This window comes from Protopterus annectens, chromosome 10.part0 (assembly GCF_019279795.1).
Source record: "Protopterus annectens isolate FY-2018-M chromosome 10.part0, PAN1.0, whole genome shotgun sequence".
Taxonomy (NCBI): domain Eukaryota; kingdom Metazoa; phylum Chordata; order Ceratodontiformes; family Protopteridae; genus Protopterus; species Protopterus annectens.
The window spans coordinates 1,028,764,375-1,028,792,057 of NC_056744.1; the positions used below are offsets into that span (position 1 = coordinate 1,028,764,375).

General features: G+C 39.0%; 1 protein-coding gene and 1 long non-coding RNA gene across 2 annotated transcripts in view; one reads left to right on the forward strand and one right to left on the reverse strand.

The window, feature by feature from the left end:
- SLC44A5 (solute carrier family 44 member 5) overlaps positions 1 to 27,683 on the forward strand; it is a 4,403,163-nt gene that overhangs the window by 2,479,009 nt on the left and 1,896,471 nt on the right. The gene's annotated exons all lie outside the window — the stretch shown is intronic.
- Positions 1 to 27,683, reverse strand: part of LOC122813464 — a 467,821-nt gene that overhangs the window by 437,592 nt on the left and 2,546 nt on the right. The window contains exons 2-3 of the long non-coding RNA XR_006366691.1: positions 17,882 to 17,931; positions 16,145 to 16,285 (exon numbers count right to left, since the gene is read on the reverse strand). This is a non-coding gene — a long non-coding RNA (uncharacterized LOC122813464). The remainder of the gene's footprint in view (positions 1 to 16,144; positions 16,286 to 17,881; positions 17,932 to 27,683) is intronic.

A 27,683-nucleotide genomic window follows, 5' to 3' on the forward strand; every position in this document is an offset into this window, starting at 1 on the left:
CCTGAGATTCGCCAATCTCTTTCCCTGCCTTAGTGCTCTTCTTTGCTAATAAAATGTCATCTCAAAGCACTCTTGAGAGCATCCAACAATGTTTGTCGATCAGTTTGCTTACCTTCCATCCTCCTATTCCATTTGATGATCTCCTCCAGTAAGTATTCCCTCTTTAACTGTCTCTGTGTAATTGTCCAGCACCTGGCTTTCCACCTCCATCTTTTATTGTCTTTAAGTCAGAGGAATCTGCATGTTTAAAATGACATGTACATGATCTAACAGACAGTATTCTTCTATTTCCACACCATAAACTTGAGTCAGACCCATGCCCCTCATTAAGAACCTATGCAGTCTACTTGCCTGTTTACCCTTGTCTCTAGAGAAAGTATACATTTCCGAGCTGGGATTAAATTGCCATCAAATATCTACCCATCTATCCTCCACCAGCCATTTACGCAGTACATCAAACCTTGCTTTATATTTCATTTTCTAACAATCAAATTTGCTGTCTCCCAGTCTGTAGCTAATTTGAAATCCTCACCAATCACTTCTGTCTGACAATATAAAAATGCATTCTGCCAGTGATTATAACAATACCTATGAATCAGGAGAATTGACATTAGGACCATAAACAAACCCCACTTTCCATTCTTGTCCTCCAGTTTCTAAACCTACAATGACCTATCTGACATCTTTGTCTTCTTCAAAACCTTTTGTATCACCTGTATATTTTTCCTAAGTAGAATTACCATTCATCTCTTCCTTTCTTTTGGCACTGTACTACTTTGCAATACTTCAGATTATTTTCCTCAGTTTCAGCACATCTTTCTATTTAACTTAATCTCTTAAAGTAAGACAAAAAATGCATTAATTTTCCTTAACTCATTCATAATCTTTCCCCTTTTAATGGGGTGAAATAGTTCACCTACATTCCATGTAATCCTCCTCAGAAACTTCTCTTCCTTTACTTGATCATTCCCTCCCCCAATTCCTCCTCCTCCATCCTCATTGCCCAGGATAGTTTGTATGTAACCCATGGTTCTGTCCTGGATCTGTGTCTGGCCCCAGCAGCCAAGAAAGCCCTGGGAGTTGTGCTCAAAATGTTGTGGGCAGGATACTCACTCTCTTGCCCTCATTTTCATCAGTTCCTTGAAAAAATAAAAGCTTTAGCAAGTCTAAAGTAAATTATTCTATGAAAAGAACAGTCTTTAATACTCAGTGTCTGTCAAACACAGTTATTATCAAAACATTAAATTGTACAGAGACAACTTTGTCCAGTTTACTTATTTACCTTGTCCTTGATGGATGTAGTCTGTGACTGGTTTAGGAAATTTCACCAGTACCTATTGTGATGTCTTCATACCTTGCTGAATTTTGTATTCCGTTATACTCTACATTTTCAACCTCAGCAACAATACTAACTTCAGATGCAACTGACCCTTTCCATGCGGTATAAACCTCAGAACTTAAATCCTTGTTCACATTCACTGGAGAGAGAACATTAGAGTAAACAGAGCCTAAATGTTGGACACCTACTGAATGAAAACACAGAGGGCTTTTATTTATGGAGTGTATAGAATTATAGAATATAGAGAGTTGGCATCTTCCTTAACTTCTCCAGTTGTCTTCACAAGAAAATGTGTTTTATTCCAAATACAGTTGAGTGTTTTCATCCCACAGCAACAAAAGGACTTTAATGAAACTGTTAAAACATTCTCAACCTCAGTTTACAAAGCAGCACTCAATCATGTGATCAGCAATAGACAATCAAAATCAGCAAGTAAAATTAGCATGCACAAAAATTTGAAGTGATTTTTGTTGAGAATGTTTTTAAGTTTTAATAAACTTCTTTTGTTGCTGTGGGATGAAATCACTAAGCTATTTTTGGAATAAAGAGAGGTCCCCTCATTTTCTAGCTCTAACCACTAAATTAAAGTTTTAAACAGATAAAGGAGCAAGGAGACTCTAGAGAATAAATATAACAGATAATTACATGGTGAAGGATAAATGTAGTTTTGCCAACTGAAAATATAAGTAAACCAGCAAAGACAAGAAGTGTGGCAATAAACGAGCCAGGCAGTTCAAATAGAAATATAACCATATAACATAAAACAAAAATAAAATCTTTAATGAAGGAGGTAAGCGCTTTCACATAAGAGCTTCTTCAGACCAAAAAATCCTTCAACATACAATCCATTTAAATATTATTCATTATCCTACTGTGGACATAGAGAAAGCATATGACAGGGTGCCTAGAGAGGAGTTGTGGCATTGTTTGAGGAAGTCGGGAGTGGCAGAGAAGTATGTAAGAGTGGTACAGGATATGTACAAGGGTAGTGTGACATTGGTGAGGACTGCGGTGGGAGTGACAGATACATTTAAGGTGGAGGTGGGATTACATCAAGGATCAGCTCTGAGCCCTTTCTTATTTGCAGTAGTGATGGACAGGTTGACAGATGAGATCAGACAGGAGGCCCCATGGACTATGATGTTTGCAGATGACATTGTGATATTTAGTGAGAGTAGGGACCAGGTTGAGGAGACCCTGGAGAGGTGGAGATATGCTTTAGAGAGGAGAGGAATGAAGGACAGCAGGGCTAAAATAGAATATATGTGTGTAAATGTGAGGGAGGGTAGAGGAATGGTGAGGATGCAGGGAGTAGAGTTGGTAAAGGTGGATGAGTTTAAGTACTTGAGATCAACAGTTCAGAGTAATGGTGAGTGTGGAAGAGAGGTGAAGAAGAGAGTACAGGCAGGGTGGAATGGATGGAGAAGAGTGATTTGTGACAGACGGGTACCAGTAAGAGTGAAAGGGAAGGTCTACAAGAGGGTAGTGAGACCAGCTATGTTATATGGGTTGGAGACGGTGGCATTGACGAAAAGGCAGGAGTCAGAGCTGGATGTGGCAGAGTTAAAGATGTTAAGATTTGCACCGGGTGTGACTAGGATGGACAGGATTAGGAACCAGCATATTAGAGGATCAGCTCAGGTTGGACAGTTTGGAGACAAAGCAAGAGAGTCGAGATTGCGTTGGTTTGGACATGTGCTGAGGAGGGTTGCTGGGTATATTGGGAAAAGGATGCTAATGATGGAGCTGCCAGGTAAGAGGAAAAGAGGAAGGCCTAAGATAAGGTTTATGGATGTGGTGAGAGAGGACATGCAGGCGGTTGGTGTGAAATAGCATGATGCAGAGGACAGGAAGAAATGGAAACAGAAGATCCACTGTGGCGACCCGTAATGGGAACAGCCGAAAGAAGATGACGATGATGATCCAACTGAAATGCATATAATTTAATTGCATTCATTTAAAGTAGTAGTACCCACCATTTCTCAGACTTTAAAAGCCATATAAGCCTACAATTATACATAGACATACTAAAATGCCATGAAAATGTCTGTGCATATTTCTAGCAGTATATTATCATATATAAAAATATATAAATAATATTTAATGGACTTATTCAGAACTTCCATCTAAGCTAATTATTTCTTTACATACATATATTTATATTTAACAGCATCTTGTCATAAACAAAATAAAATGTTGTGCAGGCATGACACACTTGCTATTTAACTGATAGTTTCCTTGATTTCAGTGTGGGCTTAATGGATGCCCTCTCATTTGAGCCCTTCCCTCTATCTACCTAAGTCTTATGATCCATTTTACGTCTTTACTTTTGGTTATATTTCTAACATCACCTTCACGTACAGTAGGTATGACTCTATCTATTACCATAAATACAAATTTGTGATCTTCCCCTGACATCATAACATGTTTAGATAGGGAATTTGTGGGAAGTTTAACCCCAATGTTATATATATGTTCTCTCACCTTATCTCTAAGAACTATATCCATTTTTCCAACATAGAACGATCCACACGCCATGCACCGAGCAAGGTACACAACGTGTGATATTCTACAGTTGTCACAGATATCAGACCTGTATCTGGATGTACAAAAGATGCAGACGCATCTATATAGTAACAAAAATTGCAATTACCACACGGATGTGTGCCAAATATTCCTTCAACATTTCTGCTATTATTTTTTGGATGGCATAGAAGCCTTTTCAGGTTATGTTTATTCTTGAAGAGGAACTTGGGATGTTCCCCAACAAAACCCTAACATCTGTATCTGTTGTTAATACTCTCCAATTCTTATTTATGATATTAGTGATGGACCTATTATCCATAGTGAAGAACAAAGGTACCTTAGTAGGGATTGGCATAATTGTACCCATCACCTGTTGTGTATTATCAGCACTGGATGAATAGTATGGTCTAGCTCTATCCATCCTAAGACTAGAGTTCTACAAGATTCCTCTCTACTTCAGGCAAACTATAGACCCTCTCCATTAATCTCTCTCTGAGTTTAACCAATGCTTCTTGGAACCCTTCATCCGTAGCATTTAATCTGGATGCTCTCATCCCTTGTCCCCTTATGATGTTCCTGAATATATGCTGGGGATGCATGCTATTCCTATACAACAGTGTGTTCCTGTAACATTGTTTCCTATAAACCCCAGTGTTAATGAGGCCATTCTCGAGTCCCTTCACATATATATCTAAGTATTCAGTTCTGATTTGGGAGTAGCACATAGTAAATTTCAGGGGCGGCCGCGGTGGTGCAGTGGTTAGTGTTGTCACCTCACAGCAAGAGGTTCTCCGGTTCGATCCTTGGTTGGGGTGCCTTCTGTGCAGAGTCTGCATGTCCTCCCTGTGGTTGCGTGGGTTTCCTCCAGGTACTCCGGTTTCCTCCCACATCTCAGAGACATGCTGTAGGTGGATTGGACACTCTAAATTGGCCCTAGGTGTGAGTGTGTGCGTGTGTGTGCCTTCTGTGGAATGTTGGGCGCTGGGCTGGCAACTCGACACCGTAAAACTCCACTGCCAATCATGAGCAGACAGGTGTTCCGCTGTGGCGATCCCTAACCAGGGAAAAAGCTGAAAGTAGAAAAAGACATAGTAAATTTCAGATATTCAAACATTACATTTAATTCCTCTAGGAATCTTTCTAGTTCTACCACTGGCCCTGCCCAAACTAAAAAAAAGATCATCGACAAAACATCGATAAAATCGAACATATTCAGGGTAAGAGTAAATTCTAAACAATGTATCTTCCTCCCACAGTGCCATAAACATGTTGGCGTAGCTATTGGCACACAAAGTTTATTGTAGCACACAAAAGTGCTACCAGCACTAAACGTTTTACAAGGAAACAGCTCCAGTACTTATTATTAATGCCCACCCCTCCAGGCATGTCTAAAGGTCAGTTCCCTTTGCTTTCTCCTATTAACCTAGTGAACTTGGGCATCCTGAGGCAATGTAGCAACTGCCTCATGTACACCGACAACCCTCTCCTCTTACCTCCCAACACTCAGACTTGCTAGAGATGCACTTATATATCCAAACTGGAAGCCACGCACTCTCCAGCCAAGACCGGAATAGCTGGTCAAGAGAAGAAGGTCAACACTTGCTCCACACCATATGGAACACATAGCCCTCCAGAACACACACCAGCACTGCCTTCACATAAAAACACAAACCAAACACCCACCTTTGTGGAGAGTCTCAACAAAAATCTACCCAAACAGCAGAGACCTCCAAGGCAGAAACACACTCGATCGACCACCACAACACAACACTAATTACGAGACACATAACTCTCCTAAACAGTGTGCCATGCAACCAAAGCCCCTAAGGCAAAACAGCATGCCCAACACACTAGTCACAGGTGACTCGATAGTGAGGCACATTGATGTCCCACTCACTAGGCTGTATAAGAAGAAAGTAACAGTCAGCTGCCTGTCAGGTGCCAGGATCCACCACATAACGCACGCACTCAGGTCCCTCAACAACAGGTTCAAATATGACTCTATCATTGTATGTGTGGGTGTGAATGATCTGAGACGTACATCCCTGGACTACATGAAAAGAGACATGGAGGAGCTCTCGGATTATGTAGCCCAGGCGGGTATGACCCTAGCTCTGAGTAGCATCCTACCATCTCCCAGAATGATACCACAGTACAAGCAGAAAATGATTGATTTCAACAGTTGGCTAAGTTTCTGGTGGCATTCTAAGGGGATCCAGTACCTGTCTGCCTGGGAAGACATGATTGACAGACCTTGATGGTTTGCCAGAGATGGCCTGCATCTGTCACCCCAGGGCTTCTGGATACCTGCCAAGGCTCTTGCCATCCTATAGTGTCTTTTTTAGGCGATGTTCCAAAGACCAAATTACCAACGTAACAGCTACAAAAAAATGCAATTTGAGGGTCATGCTGCTCAGCGCTAGAAGGCTAAATCTCAAAAAGCACTTGCTCAAAGCACTCCTTAAAATGGAAAGCATCAGCATTTCTGCAGTAACAGAAACCTGGTTCAAGGCAGCAGAAAGCACCCCTGCACTACCAGGCTATAACTCATTCCACACCTTTCGTCCCCAGAACTTGGACCGAAGCTCCAAAGGCGGTGGTGTTTCCATATTCATAAAGGATGCACACACCTCCAGACAGGTAACCCAACATAATGCATCAGAAATACTTCAGGTGCAGCTAACATTGGATAAACCATGTCCCAACACTCACACTCCACGTTCCTAAGCACCCTGGAGAATATTAGGATCCAACCTAACACTCTCATACTGGGCAACTTCAACTACCCTTCCATTAACTGGGAAAACTACTCATGTACCAATAGACTTGCAAAAAAGCACAATCCACAGCACCACAGAGGATGAGACATCCAACCAAAAAGTTTTTTTGTAAAACCAGCTTTAATCCTTAAAAGTATGGGTGCTTTCATTTTTGTACACCAAAAACTTCTTCAGATACATTTAAAAATCCAAACAGAACTGTTTAAATCTCTCTCCATAAAGATAGAAACACACCCATAATCCATTACATCAGCCAGAAAGCTAAAGTCAGAAATGTAAAGGCATATACACACCATAACAAAGGGAATATATACAAATACAAATAGTGTTTGTTGCACCTGTTCTAATGTGTCTTTGTGACTGTCTCGAAGAAGTCCACCAGGTTTAACAGGCATGATTTCCCTCTAACAAATTCAAACTGAGTAGGGTCAAGTGTTTGGAGATCATCTATATCTTTGTTGATAAGGTCCATGATAATTCACTCCATGGCTTTGCAAATAAGGCTAGTCAGGCTAATAGGTCTATAGTTCCCATGTCAGTGGAAGTACCACCATTGTGCAAGGGGATAACAGTGGCTGATTTCCAGTCAGCTGGTACAAAGCCAGTGCTTTGACTATGATTGAAAAGAGTACCCAATGGTGTTGTTAATTCATGTTAGAGCCCATGTAGGAAGCAGCCTGGGATGTTACCAGGTCCCATAGATGCTGTGTTTTTGGCCTTAGAGAGAGCATTTATGACCTGCTCTTTAAAGATTTCAAGGTAGGGGACAGGTGATAAGGATGTCATGGGGTACATGTGGTGGGGACAGGGGACTGAAGTTTTCACAGAACCTGTTGGCCAACAGGTTAGCTATAGCCACAGGATCAGTATATGTGGTATCATTAAATGCCGGTTCTGCACAAATCTGGGTGTTTCCTTTTAGGTTACAGATGTAACTATAGAATACCTTGTGGTTGTCCTTTGTTGAGGAAGCTAATATGAACTCATAGTTTGCTTTGGAGGACTTCACCAGAAGTCTTATTTGTTTGTTTAAGCTGAGGAGGGAGTGTTTCCAGTTTAGGAGGGCTTGCTCCCTCTTACTCTTAGACAGCAATTTCTTCCTCTTATTGTAAAGCCTGTTAATGGCAGTTGTCCACCAGGCAGGTCTGCTGTTCCTTGAGGAGCTTGTTTTGGTACTATCAGGTACAGCTGAGTCAATGCAGTTATACAGGTGTTTGTATAAAGCATTGGTGTAGAGCTCAGCATAGTTGCCAGTTCCATCTCAGGGAGGAGGTGCAGTGAAGCTATTTATACCATTCCATAAGAGGTTATAATCTGCTTTGGAGACGTTTTTTAGTTTAGTTTCTACTGGGGAGGTTAGGTGTGATAGTTACTTCGAATGAGACCAATTTTTCATCAGATCTCACCAGGGAGGACCTCACAGTGGGGGTGCTACAGTGATCCCCATATTGGTAAGCGTCAGTTCCAGGGTGTCAACCAGCTGGTCCAGGTCACCGGAGTTAAAGTCAAGGAACCTTTGGTCAAGTGAGTTTGAGCATGAGTAATTTACCCAGTCAATGGATGGGTAGTTAAAGTCGCCAAAAACATGCTGTTTGGATGTATCTTGATAGACTCAAGTATATCCAAATAGGCATAGTGGGTGTCCTGGTTCATGGAAGGGGTCCTGTAGCTTGCATTGACTTGCATAAGTGTCCTACCAACAGTTAATTGCACCTGAGGTGTCTCCAGGGAGTCATACTGTTTAACTAATCTAGAGGTGTATTTATCTTTAATAAATATTGATACACTGCCTCCTTTAATTTTCACATCTTCAGTTTGAAGTCTGAATGTGTGGAAGGAGCTGTAACCCAGTATGGATGGAGTGCTCTTCACAGCCTTGAACCAGGTCTCCATGACTGCACTAATGTCTGCGTCTTCCAAGGTGAGGACATCTTGCCGTGAGTGCAGTTTCGTGCTGAGACTCCTAATGTTTAGCAGCATGACCTTGAGTTTGTTTATAAATGGAGTTTTTATGTTGGGACTTTTGTTCTTGAAACACTGCCTAAAAAGGGCACTTTGAGAAGAGGATTTTCTATTCATTTTTAAAGAAACCTTCATTACTCCAGTTTTGAAGAAGCCTTTCTCAACTTCTTTCAGCATGGTTAACTTTTGTTGATTCTTTAGCCTTCCTTTTATTAGTAACATTATTGAAAAAGTGTTTGTTATATTCATATCTTAGTTCTCATGATGTCCTGAGACCATTTCATGCTGATTTTTGGACAAAGCACAGCACTGAGTTTGCCATAATAAGATTGGCTATTGACCGCTTAATGGTGAGAAACCATAGGTTCATAGGTTCATCAGCGGTTACTAGGCTAATGGCCCTACGACCTTTACAAACATAGCAATGTTATATCCATGTTCCATAATTGACTATGCTTAGGTGGTCTTTATTTGCAGGGTGAGTCAATGATGAGCATCAACTGCCCCTGTCCATGAGGGACATAGATGCCACCCCAGGGTGAATTTATGGTCCTCCATCCAGTTGTCTAAGTTGCATTTAAATAGGGTCATTGAGAAGCTCTGTTTCATGTGAATTGGGAGTTTATTCCAGAAGAGTGGCAATCTCTGGAGACATATCTGTCTTTCCAGCATTTGATGTCACAGGCTAGGTTGAGACCCCTGGAGTGAGTGACTCTTGCTCCATTTGATTTGCCAGTTTTGGTCTTTCCTGATTTCTCAATAGCCTATGATACTGTGGATCTTGACATTCTGATTAGATCTCTGCACGCCCATAAGGTTTTACCCTCACATTAATTGAGTGGGTTGCCTGTTTTCTGTTGTGCTCCTCTTAGCAAATCATACATGCTACTTTTAAAAGATATATTTTTTAAAACTGAAGATATTCAATATCATTGTAATATTTTTGTTGCTTGCTGATTACATTCTGAAAATGAGAAAAAAATAGTCTTATAGCAAGGCTCATATGTAAAAACCTAGCTATATGACTGTAACTGTAATAAGGTTATTATAGTAGGGTTCATACATAAGAACCTTGTTATTAGCTTGGCATGCTCTATCTATGGCAGCCACCACAGGACTGTATTGAAAACCTTCTGCCAGGTTTGAAAATTTGTAACCCTTTTGTGTTGCCACACAAATAGAAAAAGTGTCACAGAGCAAAGTTTATAACACCACTTAAAGGTGTTGTTTAAATAGAAGTGCACTTTTCAACAGGCTTCCAGCTTTTAAAGCTGTCAGACACTTTGTACATCAGGGTAGCTAAATATATGTATGCATTACAAAGAGACCCCATGGTCTTGGTTAATGTATTCATAAATCCATTTCAAGAACATATTAACAACTTGGTTATGCTAGTGACCCAGTCAAAATCCTCTGTGTTATTCTAATAGTATCCAACTATACTGCTATATCACTCCCCTGTCCCTGCCGCATATACCCCAAAGCATCCCTAACACCTGTCCCCTGCCTAATATCTCTGAGGATCAGGTGTTAAATTTCCTTTCTAAGGCCAAAAACACAGTCTGTATGGGACCAGACAACATCCTGGGCTGTGTTCTACATGGGTTAAAACAGGAATTAGCATCACCATTGAGCATGCTTTTCAATCATAACCTAAGCACTGGCTTCATCCCAGTGGAATGGAAAACAGCTACCTTCATCCCTTTGCACAAAGGGGGTGCATCCACGGATGCCAGGAACTATAGACCTATTAGCCTGATCAGCCTTATCTGCAAGGCCATGGAATGAATCATCATGGACCTTATTAACAAACATATAGGAAATCTCCAAATGCTCGACCCCACCCAGTTTGGCTTTGTCAAGGGGAGTTCATGCCTATTACACTTGGTGGACTTCTTTGAGACAATTACCAAAGCCCTAGACAAGAGCAAATCTGTGCATACGGCCTACCTAGACTTAGCCAAGGCCTTTGACACAATCCCTCACTCAGACATCATTGATAAACTCACCCAGCTGGGTATCAATCCATATATTGTCAGGTGGAGTGCAAACTGGCTCACTGATAGAACTCAGATAGTCAAAACAGGGGACTCCAACTCCCCCAGCAAACCCATAACCAGTGGTATTCCAAACGGATCGGTTCTGGGACCTCTACTGTTTGGAATCTGCTTCTCTGAAGTACAGGCAAAAACTAAAGGACTGTGGCTGAAAAAGTTTGCTGATGATTGCAAATTGGGAGTGATCATTGAAACCCCTAGTGATGTCAACATCCTTCAAGAAGGCCTTATGCAGACTAATGACTGGTGCCAAAGTCATGGTCTTAAACTTAATGCAAAAAAGTGCATTATCAACCCCTTCGGCAAGGGTGATGTTCCTGCAAACTTTGAGTGAATGGAGACATGGTGAGAGATCTGAGCACACAGGTTGACACCAACCTTAACTTCGATCACCATGTCCCCACAGTGGTAAGAAGGGCATTTTATATTTCTCATTTCATAAGTAAGGGCATTGCCTCCAGAAAAAAAAGAGGATATAACTCCCCAGTACTACAGTGCTCCCTTTGGTATGCTCCTTTCCAAACACCTGCAGCAATTGGCAACCATAATTACAAAGAAAATTCAGGGTCTTTAAGATCTGTCTTATGTGGAAAGACTGAAATCACTGTCACTTTACTCTCTGTCATACAGACTGCTTAGATTCCTATAGAGCAATCTCTGACTCAGCTTTAATGGAAATGCTGCACATTCACAAGTCAAATGGCACATGGGTCACTCACTCAAAGACCTTAACCTGGTATGTGACATCAAGAGAACTTGCTAGAGAGACAGATTTGTCTCACAGATGTTGCCCCACCTTTGGAACACGCTTCCTATTCATGTTAAACAAAGCCCCTCATTGGCCCCATTTAAGTGCAATTTGGACGATTAGTCGGATAGCTGGAAATTCACTCCATGGGTTCTGCCTGTATCCCCCTTGGACAGGGACAATTAGGTGCTGATTTTGGTGTCTACTTGAACCAGGCACCCTTGGAAATACGAGTTGAACTTGGCTAGGCTTGTAAGGGCCCTGGGGACATTACCCTATCATTTTATGATCCTTTTCTCGAGAAGTTGTGCCTAATGTTACTTATGTAGAGGCTATGCATTCATATACATATATATATATATATATATATATATATATATATATATATATATATATAGCTCTACTTCATAACACTGAAATTTCATAATGTTGAATTTCATAACATTGAGACCATAACATTGAAAATTCAAAACAGTGAAAACGCAAAACATTGAAAACCCAGAACATTGAAAATGTGCTTCATAACATGGAAAACTACATTCCACAAATAAATAAAATGCCCTGCACATACAACAAAACCTACCTAACAAATACACTTTCTACTGCACCCCCCATGTGGCACTACAGTGGAACAAAGTTAATTTCCTAACCTCACAAAGGGGGGTGCAGGGGGGCTTGCCCCCCTGCAGAAACATAGTAGAAAGCGTTTGTTAGTTAGGTGTTGTTATAGGTCGAGAGGATGTTATTTACATATGCATTGTAGTTTTCATTGTTATGAAGCACACTTTCAATGTTCTGAGTTTTCAATGTTTTGGGTTTTCATTGTTTTGGGATTTATATGTTTTGTTCGCAGTGTTATGAAATTCAGTGTTATGAAATTTCATTGTTATGAAGTAGACCCATGTGTGGGTGTGTGTGTGTGTATGTATATATATATATATATATATATATATATATATATATATATATATATATATATGTTGTTCTGTCTTTTGGCTTTTCCCAGTTAGGGGTCACCACAGCGGAACTCCGGACCACTAATGATTGGCAGTAGATTTTTTTTATGTGCCGAGTTGCCAGCTCTGACGCACAACCTTCAACGAAGGTACGCCCATTCACGCATGTTTCCAGACAGAAGACGCTATAGCTGAGAATCGAAAGGAACAACGTCTTACTGCCAGGCGACAGCGCTACCGCAGCACCACCACCACAGTGTCTATATATATATATATATATATATATATATATATATATATATATATATATAAATACAGTCCTTCAGAGACTATAGCATTACAGCTGCACATGACTGTACATCTGCCATTGGCCACTTTCCTCTTTCTGCTGGTATTTTGTAGTAAGAAGAGACTGGAGTTTGTGCAAACTGTGTAATGTCTCAGTATTATACATGACAGTTTGCCATCACTGTAGAGCCAGCTGCCAAAAGTTATCCAGTCATCTTAATTTTGATGACTTATTTTCCAGAGTACACCCTTAATTTGATTAGTGGACCTTGCCATAGTTGTAAAACTGCTAATATTGTTGTGTCCTGATTAATGTAAAGTGCCTCACCTATGACTGAGTGATAGAAACCTTGGCCAATTTCATCATATGTGGACTTATTTATTTATCTACATTTGTTTATCAGGTAGGTGACCTGCTCTACTGACCTTTTTCAGTCAAAACCCAGGAACTTATATAAATTACAGCGAGCTGAATGGTGCAGTTTGGTTAACAGTGATTAGTATTTACAGTAATGTAGACATACAGTCTGATTAACCCTGAGTAGTACAGAACAAGTATTTACGGGTATGAGTATTACAGATATAAGTAATAATAGCATTTACAGCTATTTACACTATTTACAGTTGCTAATCTTTCAGATCACAGTTGGTCAGTTGCAAAGAAAAGACTACCTAGAGACTGTGCAGTGCAGCTAAGGCACTCTTAGTCAATGCTGTCAATGTTTCTGAAGCAAGTGCAAGTAGTTTCACTTTTAATGTGCTCCTTAACATTAATTTCAATTGTTCTGTAGTTTCTTGATTTCTGTCTTGACTTGGTAGATTGTTCCAGGTGGCAGGATCAAGTTTAGAAAAGGCTCTTTCCCCATAGTAGTTTTAAACTACGGTATGGCTAGTATAAAATCATTTTATTGTGTCCCTTAAGGTTTAATTTTGTTCAATTAAAGGGGTCTTCTCTTTGTTGGTTTTAATTTTGCTAATTAACAGAGCTAAGCTCTAGAATTACTGCTTCTTGCCCCAATACTTCATTGCTGTAGGGGATTCCCTTCGGATTATTGAAATTTCAAAACTTCAAAATGCATATGGCCGAGACCATATGATCGAAGTTTTGAAACTTCTAAAGTAAAATAATAACTAAAACTAAAAGATAAAATGTTTTTTTTTTTGTGTGTGTTTTGGCAGGGGGTAGTCAAGCCCCCTCTGAGCCCCCCACACCCCCTGCTAATTAAATATACCAACTCTGAAATCACACTACAGCTAGAAAAATGGTAAATCTCCCGTTCTGCACTCTACGGTGATCTCCATTCAAAATGTTAAAAGTTTCAAAATTTCTAGCTTATGGTCTTGGCCATATGCATTTCAAAGTTTTGAAACTTCGATAATCTGAAGGCGACCCACTATATAGTATCTAAGCTAACAGAGACATCTGTGTTTAAAATTCTCCTTTAATGTATTGAGCCATATGTGATCCTGGTCCTGGTTATTTGCAGTTGCTGTTTTCTCTCTATGTCTGTGCCCAGCAGCTCAGATCTCCCAGTGAAGGACTATTGATTATTCCCAGGCAGAGCTGTAGCTTGCTCATCTTGCACATGGTACTGTTCCCCAGTCTGGTTACAGCATACAGAAATGTATACAGTACTGCCCTACTGACTGATCAGCAGAACCTGATTGATCCCCCAGCAACTTATACCCAGGGCAGCTACACCCTTCACTCCATTTTAGCTATGTTGCTGTCACCAGGACTCAGCTTGAGACTTCAGGTAGACACTTATTTGTTTAGTTGATACCCTGCCTGTGAAATCAACTACATTCCATGATTTGGGCATGAGATTCCAAGGCTTTTTATTTTAGAGGTCTTTTATACACCAGAATAAATGCAGACAAATATGAAAATTACAACCAAGATTTTTTTTGGCAAACCTAACACCTCAACCAAAATAGCCCTTCTGAGGGTTAGCCAGTAAAAAAAAAACAGTATTTATACACATCAATAAACAGTAAATAAATAATCATCCAGTTAAACATTTAATGCTTGTCCTAGAAAATCCATGTTTTTTTAAACACCTTTATTGAATTATCAGTTGTGGGCACATTTACCTTTATATAAAAGTAATCAAACTGTATTAACAACTAAAATTAACAAATATTATGCTTCACATATATTGCTATATATCATATAACTTAAGCAACATTACATAAATCATTCAATTCCTGCCCTTTTTTTAACAAGAAATATCTTTATTAAACCATCACTTATGACGTAAGCAATCATACATTTACATAAATGGAAACCAACCACACTGACACAATCCAAGTTGCAACCATTTTACATCACAAACCATACTGACACACTCCCAGTTCCAAACATTATACATCACTTATAATCTATCCAACCATTTTCAAACATTACATAGCTCATTTAAGCCCTGCTGTCTTTTAAATTTCATTCCTCCCCTGTAATCCTTGTTTTAACCCGTAGGTGTCATTGTATCAAATTTTCAAATGTAGATTGATTCCAACATTTTCAACTTTTTATGTCTATGTTCTTGAAAAAAATAGTTTTGCCATCCCTTAACAGTATTTATAACAAAAAATCAGAAAGAAGTAAGGTTACTATTGTAAAATTCTTCAAAGGGCTGTGCTACACTGTTAAACAAAATACTGTTTCCCTGAAGTCCTTAATGCTCTCCTTTATGCTTAATTTAACCTGCCTAATTGTCTTAATTACATAATAGCTTGTACAATATCAGGTGATTACATAAATTACAAAATCAGAATGATAGTTAAAATGTTGCACAGTAGAAGAGTGCTGACCATTCGTAGCCCAATACACATCAGACTAAATCACATACTGTATAATGTCGACACAGAAAATTACCAGCCATACTTAAATTGTGATTAATTTAAAATTAATTATTCGTTTCCGAATCAAAACATCTTTAATTTTTTCTGTTAGCTAAACTAGCCCCTAACACAAATGGTATTTCAGGGAAATGTAGCAATATATTTCTTTTGGTCTATATTCTGCATGTGATAATATTTGTCCATTAAGAATCACCTTTTAAGAGAGCAATTTTTTATCCAGGAAGCAACTTTATTAATACAGAGTCAGCTCTTTATTTGCTTCGAAACACGCTTGGCTGTATTTTATTATTTAGTCTGCATAAATGTATTTATTGAGCTAGTATGTTTTCTGGTCTTAGGTCCAAGGAAACAAATAAAGAAAATAAGTAAGTAATACATTTGAAAAGTAAATCTTAATATGTTTTGCAGAGCATTGAAAATAATTGGATCTGTTTTATTTCTTTAGAAATAGTGCAGAGTTGGTATATATATATATATATATATATATATATATATATATATATATATATATATATATATATATATATATATATGCCTGGTTTTAGGGCAGCCCACAGTGCTGGAACATTATGTTACTGAACATGACGAAGAACACACCAAATACTGATTCTTTAGGGATTCCATACCTGTAGCTGTATCATTGGAAGGTGTTGTCACATCATATGACCTGATGAGTTCCCTACAGGAAATCTGTGAAACATTTGTAGTGGATGCATGATTCCTCTGCCAGATTACTGACAACACAGGATATTGACTGCATCAATGACCTGCAATACAATTAAGAAAATGGCTTCAGCATACATTGTGTTGCCCATTTGTAATTCAGTTTTACCTAATATGCTGGCAAGAGTAGTGTCAGTCCCACACCCTGACCTAAGTTGTTGACATGTATTACATAGAACTGAATAATGACTAGAATGCTGCCACTGCACAGCTTTCATTGAAATATTGGCCAGGGAGCTTGGCAAGGACATGGATCTCTACCTGTTCTTATCTCTTGTGTCCATTTTTGTGACTTTTCACCACTCTTTCAGCTTTTCTCAGCTGTGACATCTTGCCTTCCATAATCCTGTGGTTTAAGAACCTCACATCTGGTATGACTATGCACTCCTCAGGGGTGGATATTGTTGTGTGGGAGTCCATCCACTGAGGAAGTATCCTACGTGTTACCATTAGACATGAATTTCGGGATTTGTAGACAGTTAACTTGTCTTAAGCCTCTGTCTATTAACCACATTTCTAAAGTTATGCTTTTGATGTAAGCTACTCCTACGTAATAAGATATTTGCCTTAACATGTTTTGCATAAGTCAAGGTGGCTTAAAATTATCAAGTGAAATTGTAACATCAAGGAAGTTAATATTAGTGGGGGAAGATGACATCTAAGGTAGTCAGGGCTATTCAGTGCATAATCTAAAAACGCATCTAATCCATTTTCATCATATGAAAAAGAAATCATCAACAAATAGACTATAAAATAATGTATTTTTATTATATAAAGCATGTTCATTTAGTATAAACTAATCTTCCTACACAGATATTACAGTGTTCACATATAAGCTGGTCACTGACATTCCTATAGCTGTACCAGCTAGCTGATGATAGATAGCATCATTAAATAAAAAAATATGATTCTCAAGAACCAGCTCTAACGGGGAATATATTGTTTCAGTTGTTTGACCGTCTGCATAAAAATGATCTAACAGCTTCAATACCAATTTCATTAGGTACTACAGGAAAAAAGAGATTCCACATACATTGTAACTAGCATAATATCATATACTTGAAATTGTTTATACCAGTTATACAAGTTACTCCAAAAATCCCTACTATCCATTATTTAACTTTTAACATGTTTCTTAAATGGTTAAAACATGAACTCCATGTATTTTGATAAAAGTTATGTCCAACAAACTTCACCTAAGACAGCTGGTCTCAAAGGTGGTTTATCTAAGGTCTCATGTATGTATCTTTGAAAGTCCATAGATAAATGTTATTTTTTGAAAGGGGACATAGAAGGAATCAAAAATATCATTGTTCAACAACATTTATCAATTGTAGATCATATAAATTACTTTCACTGAATGGACCATAAACTCAGCATCTGATCAACTGATAACTTTGAAAGACTGGCTCTTAGATGACATATCCAACATAACATTCATATAAACTATATGATTATGAACCACTAACAGCCCCTTCAGCAGGTTTGATTATTATGTTTCATTCTCCTTCAAACTTTTCAGTGCCAGAGATTAATTTCTAGATAAATTCAAATATTCATTTGATTGCAGTTTCACAAATAAATCATAGATCTGCTGTTCACATACAGCATAAAATGCTAAAAAGAGTTGGATGACTTACCAGTATGAATGTACTTTGTTTTTTAAACGATGTATTAACAAGTTGGTTATCTGAAAGAAAAAAATATTTTTTTTAATTCTAATAAATAGACCCAAATCAGATAAATACTTTACCATACAACCATTCTGTGCTGGTATAAACGTCCTTTACTTAAAACTGAAAGTTCACATTTAGTAAGCACACAATCTAAAATATGATCTACTATCTATTGGATTTCATCTTGCTGCAGGTTCTTGATCCATCTCATGATGTTTTTTTCTTCTATTGCCCCTCCTCATCTTCCTCTCCCATGTCCTAATCTTCCTCTCCCTTGATAATTGTTCTTGTTAGGAGTTTCCATTTTTAGTGATAATATAGCTCGACCTGCCTCTTGCAGTGGTGGAAAATCCTCAACTGGTATTCACAGGAGGTACTACTGTATTAGTCTGTAAGTGGGTGTGCTCAGCTATCGCAAGTTGTATATTCTTTTCATTATGTGAATCAGTGGTAGAAGTACTTGATGACATATCATGAGAGGGTAAATCTGCATCTAATTGTGCTCTGTATTCTCACTATTTTTTTGCTTCCCTCCATTGTTAAAATTTTTATTTTGCCCATAAAAAACATGTCCATTTTTAAAATCACAATGGTCATGTATGCGTTTACATTTCATTGTACCTGTAAATGCTGTTCAGATACAGTGACATGAGTCAACATGCCCTCAAAGTCTTTGTCAGCCTTATTAAACACATTGACTGTATAACTGAGTTTTGTAAAGTTTTAATTTCAAGCATTTCAGCTTCTACAGATGAAATAAAAATCATTCATTAATCATATGTATGAGAGCCTGAATTTTAAATTCAGCTCCTACCATCTCCTAAGCACCTTCAGATATTTTAAAAATTCAAAGTCCTCTAAGTACAATATTGTATTGAAGATACACCTGGAAACTCAAACACTGCATTCCTGTTCTATATTCATTTGCTTCCAAAATTGTTTAATTTTATTCTGCTGTTTTGATTCAGTAACATGTACATCTTTCTGCAGAGGTTTATTTATATTTTTACAAAGTGATCCTGATCACTGTTACAGCATATGGATTTGATTAAGCACTTTACAGTGTACATTTTCTAGGTTGTAAATAAACCATACCTAGTAAATGCAGCTCTAGTTCCAGGTGTTCATTTATAACCAACCACCATTTTAATTTTTATTTTTATTTAGGTCATCTTTGCTAGATTCCGTTTTTTTTTTTTTTCACTCTTAACCTTTATTTTATACAGTTCAAGTTTCTTAGTCAAATCTTTAACTGCATATTTGAAAAATGATTTCTGCACACATTCAGGTTAGGATTTTATGAAATACTCACCATTTATACTAATTGCTAACATGGGTTGGTCAATTAGTGCAACAGCAAGACAGTGTGATTGAGAGACTGGTATAGACACAATGCATACCTCTCAACTTTACAGATTTTCGCAGAATGTCCAGATTTTTGCCTCATATTTTTGGTGTGTTCCTCCTAAAATCTGTACTTTTCTGGCAAATAGCTGAGGATTAAAGACATTAAATAATGGCAAACATTTGTATTTAAGACTCCAAATCCTTCAGAAAAATCCATGCTAATGCAAAACCTATTATTCTACCAACTTTCTAAGTTTGTAAGAGCAATATTTAAAATCTGCCCTTATTTGTCCCCCCATCATTTTAGGCTTTGAGAGATATGACAATGATTAATAAATTATTATTAGGTCATTACCATGTATGAAATAAACAGTAGGTCTATAGATTTGACTGAGCTAGTGTTCTCCCTAGCAGCCCACGCTTCACATTAGCAAAGGCACACCCCCACATATGTGTTCACACACATACATACTTCCAGACATTCCCACAACACTTCCACCCCACATGTATGTGTGCACACATACACACTTCTGAACATTCCCTCAAGACTTCCACATCCACCCATCAACAGTCAAGCCCCCCAAACACTTGATCACACTCATGGAAACAATCAGCCATTAATTTTGTAGGCACAAACCAAAACACACATTCATTCAGACTCTCAATTATTTACCTATCTCCCCTACTGCAATCACCCAGGCAGACAGGTAATCTACTCAGACACACACACACACACACACACACACACACACACACACACACACACACACACACACACACACACACACACACACATTCACGCTCCTACACACAGGCAACCATATGTCTACAGATATACACACTGACATACCCCCCCCCCCCCAGCCCATGTCTTCAGTGAACTTATCTATACCACAAGTAGTTAATTGACTAATATAATTTGTATGTCAGTCACATTTTGGTTCTAAATTCTATGGCTTATTTTACATCTGCGTATATCAGATTGGCCAAGCAAATCAGGAACATGTGACAGTTCCCGGAGAGAGAACAATGCTAATTAGCATTAAATACATTTCTGGACTGACGCATCACGTGCTGCTTGACCTGTCAGACCACTCTCTGTACTGAGGCCCCCCCCATAATGGGAAAACCTCAGTAGTAGAGAGGTCTCTGCATTCAAAAGGTTTAGCGCAGTATGGAAACCTTCCAGCTAAAGTTTCTGTATCACACTAATCCTTTCTACATTGGAGGTTCTGTGTATTTTCAAATATAATTTCTTCTTCTTCACTTAATAGCCTTCTTCTGAGTTAATTAGTTTTGATAACACACACAATTGTCTCTGTTATCAGTGAATCAATGCAAGTGTCTCAGTTGTTAATTCTGTGTTTAAACTCGGTCACCTTAGAATCTAGTGACTCTTGAAGCCATTGGCATCCAGTTAAAAATAAATGCCTTACATAATGAAATATTTTTATTTTTGGTTCTGTCTGAGATCTTTCTCTCAGAATTGCTAATTTGTCTTTTATCTCCTCTTTGAGACTAAAAGTGATTAATACCTTTAACACTTCCTTCAGTGTATGTATACATGTTTCACCTTATCTGGGTTCTCCACAATGTATGGGGCTTCTTTGTCATTCTGTGCAGTTCTTGTCACAGTGAAATGCAGTTCAGTCTTTTCAATCCAGGTTTTCTAGTTTTCACACAATTAACTATTTGAGTTCAGAAGTGATGGTTGAAGCAACAACAAAGTGTTACGGCAGGGGAGATTTATAGTTTACTGTTTTAATGAGCACCATACAAAAAAATCAAAATGACCATATGTCAGAGCAAGATATGAACCCTAATAATTCCATTTTTCATAAAGAAATACTATAGTAAGAGTCATTCCAATGTTAGACATGTGAACAAAAATATTTTTTCATTCACTTTTTATATAAGAAGAAAAAAAAACAGTCAACAAAATTCCTTCCAGTTGCTTTTAACTATGATACAGTAGTATCTAAGAGGGAATAAGCAACAATCTTCTGAAAACAGTTTCAGAAGTTCCATTGACATAGTACAGCACAAAACAACTTGCTAAATCAAGCTTTATATTTGACACCACGGATATGCATATAGTTAAGTACACATATAATTAGTAATAACACTCATGTGATGGGGACCCATGTATATACTCCAGCAACTGAAATTTGAGTAGTATCATGTCTAATACCCTTTATTGCTGTGCACATTTAAAACAATGCTGACTGTATCATTCCAATATAAACACTTATAATACAGTGATCTGATAACATCATGCAAAAATGAATTATTCTTCACTTCATTAGTGCCAACAGAAAGGTAAGGGTAACGTGGGTATTTTAAAAATGTACCATATGCAAGAAAGGTATCTATAATATTTAAGGATATGTCAAAATCCAACAGACTGGAGAAATACTACTGGGTTTGTATTTGGGTTTGAGTATGGCAAGCATATGCAGATGACTAGCTGGTACAGTTTTTCATCCTGGATATTACTGAGTAGGAGAAATGTTTATATTCAAGTTAGTAGTGAAAGAAAATAAGATGATGAGAAAGCTGCTGTTTTAAAAAAAAACTGAATATCTTAAGCTAAGAGTGTACTAGGAGAAAGCAGTGTAAGCCGATAGGATGAGGGAATAAAGCTGTTTGTATTGGTCAAAGATGAGGATAGTACCCAAGACAAAAGATAATCATTCTTATGCATGGTCAGTAATTTCAAGCTGTGATTTCCATCCTTATGGCACAAAGGGATTAAGCCCTGATTGTGCCCTGGATGATTCTTATTTAACTAGCTGCACAGATGCTAGAGGAGTTCAACAGTGGAAGATGTGAATGAACTGCCAATACCAGCTTTCCCATCCTGCAGGGAGGAAGTTATCTTGGCTCACTACAATAGCAGGATGAAGAACTTCATGAACTTCGCTCTGCAAGCAGTGTGCCTCAAGATGTTGTTTATCCATCTCCCATAGGCAGCCATATCAGAGTTCACAAGTCTGTAGTGGGGAAGGGGGTGATTTAGGTCATTCTCACTCTGTCAGAAGTTTGATGCTGCTGGATCACTGATTTCCTCACTGGCCCAGGACATGAATCAGGTAGAGCCTGGGGAGGCTAAGATAGATCCAGTAGACCCAGTAAATAAGGAGATGAGCTGGTATTAGCCGATAGTCAGCTCCGGGGTGTAAAAAAATGAGTGACTTCAATCTGTGTTTATTTATTTGTTTTTCTTTAGCATGTGATTATAGGTTCATAGGTTCATACTAGGCTATCTGCCCGAGGGCATTTACAAGCCTAGCCCATCGTTTTGTGGCTTACGCCACCCCTTTAGTATGGGGAACTATACCCATTATTTTGCTGTGCCTCTGTCGAGCAGTGACACTGAGGTAATCCCTGGGGTATATCTGCGATCTCCCATCCATTGGTCCAGATTTCTCTTGAACAAGGCCAGCGAGGTGCTCTGCCTCACATGTACCGGGATTTTGTTCCACAGCATAGGGAGTCTTTGGGTGATGAATCTATCCCTCCAGCACGTCCTATTAATAGCCGTGTCGAGGTTTAAGTCTCCTGCCCTTGTGGCTCTGATGGATCTAGCTTTTTTGAGGTGAAGCATATTCATCAAATCTGGGTTTGACATGGCCTTGTATGTTAGGCAAAGGTCACCTCTGAGCAAGCGTGGCGACTGAATAGAGCTGGAGTTCTTTCAGTCGGGTAGCATAGGACAGATTTTGAGACCCTTTATCCTTTTGGTGAGGAACTTTTGTGGCCTCTCCAGCTGCTGCAAGTGTCGGGTCAGATACATCCCAAATGGGGCATTGTACTCAATCATTGGTCTGATGAGTGATGAGTAAAGGGAGACTATGACCTCCCTTGATCTAGATGAGAATCCCTTCATGATAAGGTGGGCAATGTAGAAGGTCTTCCTAACCACTTTAGCTACATGGGTGTCGAATGACAGACTACTATCAACCTGGGTCCCCAGGTCCCTGATAACTTCTTCTGTGCTCAGTGGATTGCCACCTATTTGGTAACTAGGGGTAACCTTGTTTTTCCCAAAGGGTATGACTATGCATTTTGGCATTTAACTTCAGGCCGTGGCTCTGGCACCAGTTATCCGTTTCTGTGAGACCCTTCTGAAGGATATCTGTGTCAGATGTGTTTTCTACTATGGCCCAGTTTGCAGTCATCTGCAAACTTTGTCAGCCATAACCCTCCTGTGTTTGCTTGTACTTCGGAAAAGTAGATGCCAAACAAGAGTGGGCCCAGGACTGAGCCCTGTGGGACACCACTTGTGACAGGCTTTGAGTCTGACATGGCGCCAGCAACTCTGACCCTGTGGGTTCTGTCACTCAGCCAGTTTGCAACCCATCTTGTGATGTATGGGTTAACATTTAAGCTGATGAGTTTTTCAATGATACCCGAGTGGGGTATTGTATCGAAGGCCTTAGCCAGATCGAGGTAGGCTGTATGGACTGCCTTTCCTCATCAATGGCTTTGGTGACTGTTTGAAGAAGTCAACCAAGTTTAAAAGGCATGATCTGCCTTTGACAAAGCCAAACTGTGTTGGATCCAAAGTCTGCAAATTCCCTATGTCTTTATTTATGAGGTCCATTATGATCCTCTCCATGGCTTTGCAGATAAGGCTTGTCAAGCTAATGGGCGGTAATTTCCAGGGTCGGTGGAGGCACCGCCTTTGTGAAGTGGGACCACAGTTGCAGTGCGCCACTTCCTGGAGTGCGTATCCAGAGGTAAGACTTTGATTAAACAGCTGTCCTAGCTGTGGGTTTAATTCCTCATTGAGTTCGTGGAGCACACAGCCGGGGACACCATCAGGTCCCATGGATGCTGTGTTTTTGCTTTGGAGAGAGCAGTTCTCACTTGGGCTGGAGATGTTTGGGGGCTGCAATCATTTGGTATAGATATCTCTCCTTTTGGGGAGAAGTTTGCACTGAACCTGTCAGCCAGTATGTTGGCAATGTCTGTAGGATCAGTAATCTTCACATCATTTTGAACTAGTTCTGAGCATATCTGGGAGTTTCCTCCTAGGTTTCTAACATAGCTAAAGAAGGCCTTATGATTGTCTTTTGAGTCTTTAGCTATTTTTCTCTCGAAATTTGCTTTGGATGATTTTATGAGAGCTCTTAGTTTTTTACTTATAGTGATCAAGGGTGTCTTACCTTTTAAGGATTTTGCTCTATCTTGTAGTAGCTTCCTCCTTTTATTGTAGAGTTTGTTTATGGCTGGGGTCCACCAGACTGGACGCTTGCCTTTGGTACTAAGAGTCTTTGTTTTGTTTGGGATTGCCTTATCCATGCAGTCCTGCAGGTGCTGGTAGAAGGTGTTTGTAAGTGATTCAGCGGCTTGAGTACTGTTTTCCGCTGGCTCGGGGGCCTTAAAGGAGACCACACTAGTCTTTAGAAGTGTGAAGTCAGCTTTTGAGAAGTTCTTTACTGTGGTCTTTTTTATTTCAGGTGGGGGTGGGATGAGGACCTCCAGCGAGATTAGTTTGTGATCTGATCTCACCAGTGAGGGGTATACTTCCGGTGTTGAACATTGTGCTCCCATGTTCGTGATGATGAGATCAAGTATGTTATCTCCTCTTGTGGGGATGGTGACTAGTTGTTCCATGGCATTTGAGTTTATGAATTCCAGGAACTTTTGGGCTAGGGTGTTTGGGCTTGAGTAGTGTTCCCAGTCTATATTAGGGTAATTGAAGTCACCTAGTATGATGGTGTTTGGTGATACATTTATCCCCTCTAGTGTTTTCAGGAAGGCCATGTGAGGTTCCTGAGTTTGTGAGGGTGGCCTGTAACATGCTACAATTTGCAGAGCAGTCTTGCCTATGGTTAATTGCACCTGGATGGTCTCCGATGCATCATGCGTTGCCACCAGTCTTGAGGTGTGGGTGTCCTTGATGAATATGGATACCCCCCCTCCTTTCTTGGTATTGTGTTCATTTTCACACTTGACTTGGTAAGATTGTAAACTTGATTTCACAAAAGCTAAAACATAGGTTGAAAATCATGGAGATGGGCTATGCAATGGTGCAAGGCTTGAGACATGTAACAGTGATATACTGCAGTATAAAGTATACTTGACAATCCAAATGATGACAAAACTCAGCATTGTTGTGGAAACTGGAACAGTGCCAAAAGCTGCAAGCCAGCCACACTAGAGCAGGTAAGTAACTTGTACGCAAAGAGAGTGGCCATGCATCAGTTATTGCAAACCTGATTAGTCTGGAATGCAAGGCTTAAAAACAAGATGTGAGCACACCAACAAAGCTGAGAAAAAGCCAGAAAAGTCCTAAAACACATCTTTATTACAAAAGGATTAACGTTTCTGCGGGGTTACTGCTTCATCAGATCCATATAAAAAGCAACTCAAAGTAAAATACTTATACAGGTTAAAATCACATATAATTAAAAAATCAAGTTCACCTTCTACTAATTAAAGCTGGCCTTAAAGAGAAGAAATACTAGCATTAAGCCCTGGAACCTTATGTGCTTGCAGGGCTATAATCCATTTCACTTCCAAATTCTCCAAGTAATTATTCACATTACCTCTTCTCATACCAGGTTTAACCAGTTGTAAAACTCTAAAATGGAAGACATTATGCCCTGTTTTAGCCATATGTACTGCCAGCGCATTTGTAAGGACTTTGTTTCTGATATTCCCAACATGTTCCAAAATCCTTTCCTTAAACTTACGCATCGTCTTGCCCCCGTAAAAACTTTGGCACTCCCTGCAAGTTGCTAAATAGACCAGAAAATTACTACTGCATGTGGCAGACAATGTAGGGACAAATTCTCTCCTAGTAATGGGGTGAATAAACACTTGTTCTTTGACTATAAAAGTACATGATTTGCATTTACCACAAGGCAAAGTTCCTAGTCTTGGCAAAGGATCAGTCACTGAAACCTTAGGGCCATAGCATCCTTTTCAAATTCTTGTTATTTCTAAAATTAAAGCTCAGACGAGACCCAACAACTTCACTGGTGGCTTCATCCGCTAATAGTATAGGTCAGTTTTTCCTAATGATATTACAAAAGTCAGAAATATTACTAGACTAGGTAAATAACACTTTAGGATGTCCATGGTTCAAGTTACTACTGCAATACCGCCTGTTATGATTTCTATACTTATTAGAAAAATAGGGAGCTCCTTTATCATTCCTGTGCATTTGTACCTCCCTATGAACATCAGCTGTCAATCTATCAGGGTATCCTCTGTCCGAAAGATCATGTAAAAAATTATCAATAGATTCACTCGTACCTGTATCATCAGTGTTAAGGTGTGATAACCTCAAATATTGTCCTTTCACAATATTTTTAAAAATATGTGAGGGGTGCATACTGGATTTATGCAATATACTATTCTTCCAGCATGTCTTCTTAAAGCACTTGGTGTCAAGCTCTCCCAAACCATTTTTATGGAATGTAATATCCAGAAAATCTATACTGGTTAATGACCAATGCATAACAAATTTAAAGTAACTGGTAGTCCCTTCAAGATACATGATGAATTCATTCAATTGTGCTTCACTACCCTTTCACAACAGAAGAATATAGTCCACAAACCTGCCATAATATATTAGATGTGCATTATAGGCATTACTATTCAGCACGTATTCTTCTTCCCATTGTGCCAACACCAAATTCGCGTAGGTGTTGGCACATGGTGTACCCATGGCCACCCTTTGCTTCTGCAGGAAATGTCTATCATTAAAAAGAAAAACATTATGGTTCAAGATTAAATCCAACAGTGTACAAACCACAGTTATTGTATCACGACTATAATGGCCATGATGTGCCATATAAAGCCTAACTGAGTCTATCCCCTCTGTATTAGGGATCACTGTAAATAAGGTTTTAATATCAAGTGTGACTAACAAAATTTCTGATAAATCAAGACCTTGTACTTTATCAAATGAAGTCGATAGACAATGTTGTGTATCCTTTAACACTAAGGAGGCCTCCTCTAGGAGAGGTTTCGGCATGTTCTCTACATATTGGGACAAGGGCTGAGTGGCCCAACCATGCCCAAAGACTATGGGTTGCATGGGAGGTTTCACTAAGGTTCTATGTATCTTGGGTAGGCCATTAAATGTTGGTATCAGTGGATATTCAACTAGCAGAAATTCATATAAGTCAAAATCTAACAGCCTGTACATAAGTAGCCCGTAGAGCACATCCCTGGTGGTACTTATACTTCTATCATTAACCTGTGCATCTATCACCGTGTGTGTGTCTACATCCAAAAGCATTTCATTCATAGAACTTAAATAATCAATTCTATTAAGAATAACTACTGCGCCCCCTTTATCAGCTGGTCTAATGCTGATAATATCCAATTTCCATAGTTGTTCAAGGGCTTCACTCTCTGGTGCTGTTAAGTTAGAGAAAAGGCTTTTAGTTCTACAAAA